Genomic DNA, 10941 nt, shown 5'->3' on the forward strand with positions numbered 1-10941 from the left:
CTTATATTTATTATTTTTTCTCCATTACATGTTCATACTCCCTTATGTAACAAGAATTAAATCATATTCCTTCCTTAAACCAATCACATGCTCTTCTGTTTTGCTAGTTTTGATATCCATGTATGCTTCTTTTGGCATCCCTGAAATTAATATGGGTATTTGTTCTAATTTTGCCAAAATATCTTCGATATCAGCTAATTTCTCAGGATAATAATTCACATATGGAAATGTTTCCAAATATACCAGAAGATTAAATGTTACTTCCAATGGCTATTTTTTTGGATTGTTTGGAAAGAATAAGTTAGATCATTTTATACAGATATTTAAAACCTTCAGGATGTCCTCTTTCACTCACATGAGTTCAAGGAAGGTTTAATTTTAGAATGGCAGTATTTAAACATGTTGCACATAATAGGATTTTCTTTGCATAAGTTCACATTGGAAAATCCCTTATGTGGTGGATGCCAGGGAGGCACCATGTGTTAAAATGGGTTGCTCAGCCCAAGAAAACAGGAAAACCTTTTCTTTCTTACGGATGGAAATTTCCCTCCTACTTGAGGCATATTCCAATCTCAGAGTGTGACCTTAAAGCTTCATTGGTTTCTTAAGCTCATTTAATTGTTGCAAAACCCATCAAATCAAGAAGATTAAATTGTTACACAATAAAGACGCACTCCAGACCTTTACTGCATCATAGAAAGTTCTGCCTGTGCAATGATTGTACCACATCCTACGGAGACTAGTCAAACAGCTACCTGGTAATTAAGAAAGATGGGAAACTCTTGCTGTAAAATTTAACTGACACATTTTAGAAATTGTCTTCATTTCTATGAGTTATTTAGACTATTCTAATCCGGGAGACTTCATTTGTGTAAAGCATGTCCCACCGAGCTTCAGCTGACTGTTATTTTAGGACTATCATTGGTGCTGTAAAGCCGCTGCTTCGACAAAAGCAGGTTTCAGTCCCGGAGTTCCAGATTTTCTGCTAAGGTTTGGGGAATGGCTGCCCTTGAGACTCTAGGTAATATATAGACCTGTGGACTCTCCAGCATGAAAAACAACGTTCTTAAGCTGTTACATCAATAAATGGAAATGACATCTTGCTTTGAGGTAAGATTCATATGAAGCAAATATTCCTGATAAACGCCATTTCTTCCTGTAATCTGTGACATTCCGTTTCTCCTGCTACCTAGAACAAATGATTTTGCTTTGCTTTTGTTGAAAACAGAGCAAGCTTTCAGGAAGGTTTTTGCAAGAATTTCTTTTTCTTTTTTTTCCACTTAAAATGTGCCTTAAAAATACTATTTCCCATTCAGCATAGCGCTACATGTGATGATGTTGTTTGTAAACTTTGGGTAATCATGCATGTAAGTTAACATGTGCCTCTTTTTCAGCTGCTTGAAGGGTGATTTTTAATTAATTGTAATTAAAACAGAGCAGAAAACAATATGGCAAAATCTGCAACTTGTTCTGTACGAAGTAAGCTGTTCTTGCCACAAAATGACTGCCTTCTTCAGAGGCTGGATTGTATGCTGTCTTGCCTCTCTTTGCACTTGGCCATACACAAAAGGTATGCAAATAATTGGCCAGGGTTTAGTAGTGTTTACCTCCCCTTGGCATGGTCATTAAATTACTACACAAAGTGGACAACAATGGAGACTCAAGTGCCAGGCCCCGTGTTAATTTGGCTGCACAAATGGGTCTCTGAGTTTAAAAACCAGGGAACAAGGGAGCCACCCGTGAGCAACTGAGATTTATTTGGGTTTAGGAGCGAGCGGGGTTGGCTGCAGGAAAGGAGGGAGGAGGCGTGCACGCTTAGGTCTTGCCGGCCACAAGGAAGGAGGTGGGCAACCACGTGCGCCGCTATGGTCTCCAATTTCCTACCTCACTGGTTATCCCAGACTGCTCATGGTTGCTAATGACCTAAGAAGCCTGTTGAGAAGGCGAAGTAGTACTGAAGAAACTAAAAACGGGAGGGTCATGAAGGCATTACTAACACAGAAGCAAAACGCTTCGTTCTGGCTGTTTAAGAAATGACCAGTTAAGATGGAAACATGCCCACTTTCAGGGAGTAGGTAGTGAGGGATTTGAATTAAGACGGGCAAACAAAATGAGTATCTTCCCAAATCAGGGAGCCAGTAACTTGTTCAAGAGTATGGCATTAACCAAGAGCTAACAAGCTATTGATTTTTTTTTTAAAGCCATCAAACAGTTTTCTAACAGATTTTATTCAATTCTCCGCTTTTAATGCAGCAACAGATGGGCAGGGTGATACAGTACATTCAGCTTCTGTCCTGCTGTCCTTTGTTAACAGGACAAAAATGGTATAGTGATGCAAGCTGCATTAATTTGATTTTTACTTATTGTCTTTGGAATGAACGAGCAAATTAACACAGCACACTTTCGTTTTTTCTCTTCTGCCTGATACTTTGGACAAATCAGCTCCTTAATTACAAAGACGTTTATGCACTACAATAATGTAAGGGTCACAAAACTGCAGTATATTATCTTTTTTTTTTTTTTAGGAAGAAACTTGCTTTGTGAAAATGTATGTGGTGTGATAACCATATGAAACAGAAGAGAAAAGCCTGGAGGTCACTAAGGCTTCCTTCTTAAAGCCGTTGGTCATACTTTCAGCTTGCTGCTTTTGAAAATGCATTTATGCTGTGCTATGTTAAGGTAAGACAAATGTAGCAGGCGTGTATATGAGACTTTCAGATAACATTAAGCAAATCCAAATTCTGGACCTTCCTGTGTAACCAGAAGAAAATGAAAAAATCAGTCTCTGAGCTATTTCCTGCAGCCCTGACTTAACAGAGAATTGAAGTCTTCAGCACATAAACATATACTCAGAAGCCTCAGAAGCCTCAGGAGCCTTGTCCTGAACTACATCTGCTTTTATTAAAGGCATGTCAGTTGTGCCAAGAAAGAGCATTTTCTTACTTAATTTAGTAGATGACACCTCCGTACGGGTCCTTTACTGTTTTCAGAGAAAAATATTATGTTTTGTGGCAGTTTATATTTAAATAAAATGCCAGTATTAATTAATTATTTGCCATTGGGCTTAAAATTAGAAGTATTATAGATAAAACCTCTTGAAAACATTTCTTGCCAATAACAGCTTGCCCTATACAGGAAGATCCTATTGACCCACCTCTGAAACGAGCGACCGTCTTAGCAGTACCTTGCTCAGGCGCTAAATACTAATAAAGCAGAAGTCCGATCTTATTTGTGAGCTCAGAGATATTCACTTGTTTTCACAAAGCAGAGAAGGGAAGAAAAGGATTTCCTCGGGGAAACGAAGGCTCGCTGCTCGCCGAGGGTTACGTCCCTCTCCTCCGCGCCCAGCTGCGTCCCCGGGCCGGAGCCGGGCTGGCAGCGAAGGCAGAGCCGGACTCTTCCCCCAGGCGAAAGGACAAGAGGAAACAGCCCCTGAGTGCAAGAAGAAAAAACGCCGATTGACCACATGGAGAAATCATTCTCCAAGGTGTGAGCGGTGCGGTCCTGCAGCAGGCTGCCTGGCATCTCCGTCCTCAGGGGTTTCGAAAGCTGCCCATGCAAAGCCCTGAGCAAGGTGGTTTAGCTTTAAAGTTAGCCCTGCTCTGAGTGGGAGGCTGGACTAGAAAACCTCCAGGGATTTCTCTACAGTCCTGTATTTCAGCTCCAGTTAATTACATCATATTCTCTGTTTACTCCTTTTGCAACTTTCAGACACGCTGTCTGCACCTCAGACTGATGCAAAGCAGTTTGAGGAACAAAGACATACCCACTTATTTTGTGTGCTGGGTGAAACTTCACATAGGCATTTTCTATTTTCTCTCTCCCAAACACAACACGCTTCGTGCAGAAATGTAAAGCTAGCAGTGATATAAATGTTCTTACGGTGGCACGTCAGACACACTACCTGCTGGGAAAACAGCAGTGGCAGAATTTTGCAAGAACTCATCTCAAATCCTCAATAAAACTTGACTAAATGAGGGCACTCAGCATCTTTAAATGACATCTGCCTATGCCCGCGCACGCATGCGCGTTTGCGTGTGTGTGCGTGCAGCACACGCACACCCTGCCCTCGTCTTCCCCCTAGAGCCCTACAACCTCTAGTTAATATTCACAGTGCTCTCCCGACTTGTTAGAGGTGGAAAAACTGAGGCATAGAGAAGAGATATGCCCTAAATGAAAGAGGAAACAAATAGCACAATGAGGGGAACATACATTCTCTTTCCTTTACCACAAGAGATAATTAACAGCCTTTCACAGGTGCTCCGTCTAAAGGCAGCGGTGACTCCTTATGTAACGCAGGACTGGCCTATATAGCCCTTAAGCCTCTATATACCCCTAAGGTCCACGAACCTTAAACAACCTAATGAGATAAGACTCCAGCACAGCAGGTCTAGGGCACCCGTCGATCCCGGGACAATGCCTCTGTGTAGACACCTGCGTCAGCTTGTATGGTTGAGAGGACAAATTGCGGAGTGAGGTGTTTGCTCCTGTGCCAGGCTGAGGATGTTTGTGACTTCGGAGTATGTCTTTCCTCTCTCAAGGACACTGTATGCAGCCAACGGGACGGTTTGTCGGGTATTCTCCTTTGTGTACCTCTTTTAAAAGCAAACTGTTAAGTTGCAAGTAAGTCAACTTGTCGGTCTGCAAACAGTCATTGATCTCGTTTCCTTCCTATTTGTTGCAGCAGCAGAACACGTTAATTTATTGGCAAAGTACATGTCATGCCTCTGACTGCTTACGGCTGTCTTAGTCCTCATCATTTAAGTAGTTGAGCTGTGCCAAACTGGTCTCCTGGACTTTCATTCCTGTTTAAACTTGTAAACGATGGTCATTATTCCTTCTTCTCTCCAAAACTACTGCAGCACATAAAATAACTGTCTATACCTAGGGGGAAACCTGTATCAGAATACAAAACCACCACGAGACAAGTTAACGCGACAGCTTCGCCTTCGACTTGTAATCAATTTTATGCTCTACCGTGCAATCAGCAGTTCAGGTTTTATTATTAATGTCTGAAAGGACCGGATCTCCTTCTGCCTGCTTACTGCTCCCTGTCCGTTTGTCTGGACGGACGGACGCGGCGTGGTTTGCTGTCCTCAGAAGAGGGCTGGAGCTTTTCGCTGAAGCCCCAGACCCTCTAGGATGCTCCTCCTTTAGAGTGCATGTAAGGACCTCACTGCAGGCACCCTGAGGACCTCCTAAACCTTGCGTGCCTTTCTTGGTGGCCCTGCTGCTTGCCATGCGGGCAGTGGGGTCCTGCTCGCGCGCTGAGATTTACCCGGGCGGCTGTTTCTGATGCGGGTCGGACTCCTTCCTGTGATCTACGGTCAACACAAAAGACACTGCAAGTTTTTCTAAGGATGTAGCGTCACAAGAACATAACCAGGAGGCAGCCCAAACCACGACCTCGCAGCACAAGGACACAGGATAAGAGAGGATACACAGAACGAGAGAGACATCACAATAAGTTTCTACAACAGCACGTACAGGTGCGATAAGCCTCTATTTTTATCTGACTAGTAGTTAAAGCTCCAGGAAGTTACAAAATGTCAGATCTCCTTTTTATTTTCTTCCAAATCCCGTAGCCAAAACAAAGAATTAAAGGACATTAACCTTCACATGGCCACAGCGGTGTTGAACAAGCCCAGCCTAATTAAGAATCAGGGTTTCCCCGTTCTGTTTTTGAAAGCGTACACCTGTGGCTTGTAAACAAGAAGTAAAAAGAACTATGAAAAGGAAAGGCCTGTTTCAGTGAACTGTGCAAGTCCTGAACTGATGCACACAAGTTGTGGTTATTTCAGGTCTTTATAGAACCATAAATGTGATTGCTGAGCTCTAAACGGCAAGACTGGCAGCTGGACTTCCTTCCACCCTGAAATAATTTAAAGGCACATTCATTTTCTAAGCTGTCCCTACAGTACTGCATAAAAAGAGCCACACAGCGTTTGGTAAATTAACTAACTGCTACTGAAGTGTCAGGCAACAAGGAGAGGAACAAAATAAACGTCGGGTCTAATTATTAGCACTGATTTCTTCCACGGTGGCTTGCAGAGGCTGTGCTCTGGCCCTGCAAGCGCTGAACGCCAGATGAAAGCGCTAGAACAGTTCCCAGTGAAAGTCATGTCAAAATGAGCCACATGTGTACCTGGAGCGCTGAACAGCCTTCTGCTAAAGAGTCTAGCTAGTCAACAAGGGACTGCACACGGTGTCACATAATTGGGAACGCCTGCTGCTTGCAAAATAACTTCGAATTGCCAAAACAGCTAAGAAAACGCTAGTCTTCATCAGCTGGTGGCTCTTTGTAGCTGGCACCTGAGACAATGAAAAGTGGCTTTTTTCCTCGTGCTTTTTTTTCTCTTAAGTGGATGCAGCATACCAAATATTGAAATGCAGTTCTCATGACTGCATTTAAATCAAGCTATCTGTAAATAAGCAGCTTTAAAGCTTTACTTTCGCTGCGGTCACTTAACATAAATTACACCAGCAGTGGAAGCTGCCAAAAAGGGAAAAAGGGTTGGGAAGCACTAGCTATTTCACTACGGGCAGGTCATGTCATAGTCGTCAGCTATGCACTTCCTTTGAAGCCTTTGTGCATATTCCACTGCTGAGGCAAGATGAGGTGCGTTATAACTATAACTTTGCCAGGCTGATAGCAGAACTTTACAATGTTGAGGCATCAAATCCAATAGGTCAGAGATAAGGTGGTAAAAAAAGGTGTGTAGGGTTTTTTTTTTAAACCCTTAATTAAGGGCCAAGCCGTTTTCTCCTTGGAAAATCAGAAGGACTAAGTTGCTCAGGCATCAATAACAGAACATTTAATCTGAATTTTTGTGTTTAGGCTTTAATAAGTCTCATGATTTGAAAAAGGTTCAGAAGTGATCTTCTCCTACCACTAGATGCATAAGCTGAAAGTTAGAAACTTGCATTATTTCTCACTTGTTCAAGGAGGAAACGAATCCCAAGCAAGAACATCCAAGTCCCCCATGGCCAGGCTCACTGAGAATGCCCTGCACAGATTAACGCGTTTTAAGTTTCATTTAAACTACGGACTACAGGACCCTGAGGCAGGAATACAAATCTAAGTATAAAATTCTTAAACTGTTAATTTCAGCTGGGATTAGAGGAAAAAAAGATGCTTTGTTATTCATTTGATAACTTCCGCTGAGGTTATACCAGGCAACACCAGTGTCACCTCAGGAGAATAAACAAAGTTCCTAGACATCAGGTCTTTCCTGGCATTGCAAGGCCATGCTCCTTCCTCTGGAAAACTCTCTTTTACATGGCAAGGTAGAGCTGCATAAATAGAGTTGAAGGATCTCGAAGGAAGCCCCATTGACACAGGTGAACTAGTGACAACAAAGAAGGACAGGGAAGGTGGGAAACCTTCCCAAGTGAAGGTGGGAAACTGCACTGTGTGGAAAGCATGAACTGAAACTTGCTGCCACCGCTGGAGCGCAGAAAGGACTGGACCTAGACCAAACTCTGCAAAAGGGGTATGAACTTTTGCTACTGCCTGGACTCTATTTCATGCACTGCAGGAACTCTGTGTCACCTACTCAGATAATATTTGGCTCACATTTGAGTAAAAGGTGCATTTATAGTTAAAAGATGAAAATTTTGCAAAGTTGATCAGTCCTTCGTTTCCTCAGCATTCAAACAGATCACAGAATCAGGGGATAGTTCAGGTTGGTGGGGACCTTGGGAGGCCCCTAGCCCACCCCCTACCCAAAGCAGGATCAGCCATAGGGGCAGATCAGGTCACTCAGGGCTTTACTCTGACTGGGCTGGACACCTTCCAAGGATGGAGCCAGCACGACCTCTCTGGCCCGGCTCAACAGGGGAAATGTTTCTCCCTGTCCCTTCTGGAGACCCCAGTGCTTCCTTCACACCGCCTCTCCTGGTCCTGCCCCACTCGGGCTGTGCTCAGCCCAGCGGTGTCTCCCCTGCCCATTGGTGTCGGGGCTGCTGCAAGGTGCCCCGAGACCATCTACACTTACTACTGGCCTCCTGGTAGGGTCCAACCCGTTAACCACAACCCACTGAGCCATCCAGCCAGTGTTTTCCCCACCCAGTTGTCCTCCCATTCAGACCATAAGGTCCTAACCAGAACATAAAAATGTTGTAGGAGGGAGTGCTGAAAGTCTTGCCAGCATCGAGGTAGGTGACATCACTGCTTTCCCCTCACACACAAATGGGGTCATTTGTCTAAGATGACAGTTAGGTTAGTCAGGCATGATCTACTCTTGGTAACTTCATTGGGAGCTAACTGTTTCTGACCACCTTCTCCTCCATGTGCCAAGACTAAAAACACCAAAACCTCCCTTCTATCCCCTGAATAAGTTACTTGGAAATCTAAGCCCCTGTGAGACACAGGCTGCCAAGAGCTTTTTGAATCCAGGCCTAAGAGGAACAGACACCTCCTTAAGGCAGATACATTAGTGCTCAATGCACCAGCTAAAACTTCAGCCAGAATACATCATGCAAATCATACACTTTCCTGCATTAGAAAGGAAATCTCAAATGTATATAAAAATGCACCTATGTACATCTGAGTGTTGAAAAATGCAACTAGCAAAGAGTTGCACAAACAAACCCACCAGTTCTCACTGCTGCTGCAAAAGGGTTTTCAGAGCAGGCAGTGCTGTGCCTGGACTGTTATGGTATTCTCTATATTCAACTGTCAGCCTTTCCAAGAGACCTTTCAACAATAAATACTTTCCACTGGAAGGAAAGAACTGTTTTGAATGCTAAGTTAAGATTAAGTCCCCATCCAACTATTTAAGCTTTAAATCTAAGCAATGACAGCACAGCAAAACATTTCCATTCCCATGTATCTGAAGTTTGATCCCGAGAAACCATCGCTGTAGGGGGAGAAGAAAAAAAAAAAGGACTTGAAAAGTGCTCAATCTTTGACAGAGGACCTCTCTGCAGCAAAATTTTTTTCTCCTAAACCTTTTTGTTTTACCAGTGTTTAAATAGTTCTTTACGCACTGAAAAATGTCTTACAGTTAATTCAGGCTTTTGAATTTTGCTCAGTCTGGGGGTTTGGTTTTCTCCTAACCACAGATGAGCATTTCCCCCTGTTTGGCAGAAGCGCATACCCGACGTGACTAGGGCTTTTCGAGGGAGAACTAAGACCAGAATCCTTTCCACAGGCAATCTCAACTCTAAGTGTTCAACAGCCCCATTCTTCACAGCCTCTCTCTTGCTCTTTTTCATTTCTCCATTCCATAGGGGCAGTTTGCAAGAGTTTTTTTAAAAAAAAAAAAGACAAACACACTGAAAAAACACAAACCAGAACTGCATTAAGTTGACTTCTGTACTTTAATAGAGCAGACCTCTTACAAAAGCACCCTCTTTCAGGTATGTGACAACAGCAGCAACACGGTTGCAGTTGCCTTGCGCGCCAGCTTCAAACAAGGAAGAGCAGCACATTTATTTGCCGAGGAGTTGCAGGCTTGCTGTGGCAGGACTACAGCAAGAAGAGGCAGGCCTTTCCTTGTGTCTAAGGTTACAGAGGAAAGTGCTTCCACAGCTATAAGCTTTTCCCTTATCTGAAGTCTCCCATTCTCTTTCTTCCAGCCTGGCTCCTTGTCCCCATCCCTTCTTAATCAAGCAGGATTCAGCACCCCATAAAAGTAAATGAATGCATCTGCACTGTGTTTTAGCAAACATCTGGTTAAAAAAAAAAACCCTAGACATTTCCATTAGATAGATGGAAAATACAGTTACCTTGCAAAAAAGGCACACTACAAATATCTGGGGAACAAATAGGGTAGAGAAAAGACGGGAAGTAGTAAGACACATGAATTCCCTTTCTGTCTGTCATCTATTTTTGTCAGTCTTGTAGATTTTACACTACCGCTCAAAGCGGATCAAATAGGTGGAAAAGGACATGGGAGCAGGGGAACAGTGTAACAGTACAGAAATCTGAATAACTGTAAGATAAAGAAAAAGCTCACTTTATATCCAGCTCTGCACTCACACTAGCTAACAGATGCTGAACAGACATTAAATGGTATTGAGAACTAGAGAGGTTTGATTTCAGCTGAGGTAAAAAAGCCAGCATGGAATACTACTTGAATAAGCCACTGAAACCATGTTTATGTATCTTATTGGCAGGAAATGCTTTATGGGGCATAAGTCAAGTTGCCAATAAAATCCAACTAAACAGGTTACTGATGTCCCATTGCTCTGGGAACCTATGAGCCTGCAGTAAGACAGCTGAAACAAGGCCAAATTCTCAGGATGATTTTTAACAGCAATTAGCAATTACAGGCTCCTTCTGAGGGACTTCAGTGCAGCTATATCACCCTTCATAGGTGCCAAAGATGTCACATGAAAGAGCAATAAAGCAAAGAGACTCCCAAATGTCAAGGAAAAAAAAATTGTTCAAAGATAGTAAAGCATTTGTCTGCTCAAGCTGGATGTGTTTTTACAGAACGCATCCCTGACTACTCTCCAAGCAGGCTGTGGAAGTAAACAAGGACTTCATAACACAAAAGCAAACAGGGCAGGGCAAAATAAACTTGAAAGAAATTAAGAGCCAAAAAAACCATCTACAGCTAAGAAGAGGTGATATTATATCATCTCCTGCTACTGCCAACAACCCCCACTCCACTCCCCTTCTGCTGTTTGAATGCATAGAAGTTTTATCAGGATAAGTGTTAAGTCTCCTTACAGACCATGGAAACTACTTTTGTGCTCTAACATACCGGCTTCGACAACTTCATTCAGTACGCTGAGGTAAAGTCAAAAAACAGAAATTGAGGTCTTGGGGTTTGTAAGAACTCAGATTCTGAAAACTGATTTTTAAGCTGTAACTCCAATGCTGAATGTTAACTGGAGGAAACATCTTTACTGGTCTATTCAATGTGCCACTTGGTAAAGTTCCTTGCTACCAGTAGTTTAATACCAAGAAACTGGAGAGGTACATTTTCT

This window comes from Struthio camelus, chromosome Z (assembly GCF_040807025.1).
Source record: "Struthio camelus isolate bStrCam1 chromosome Z, bStrCam1.hap1, whole genome shotgun sequence".
Taxonomy (NCBI): Eukaryota; Metazoa; Chordata; class Aves; order Struthioniformes; family Struthionidae; genus Struthio; species Struthio camelus.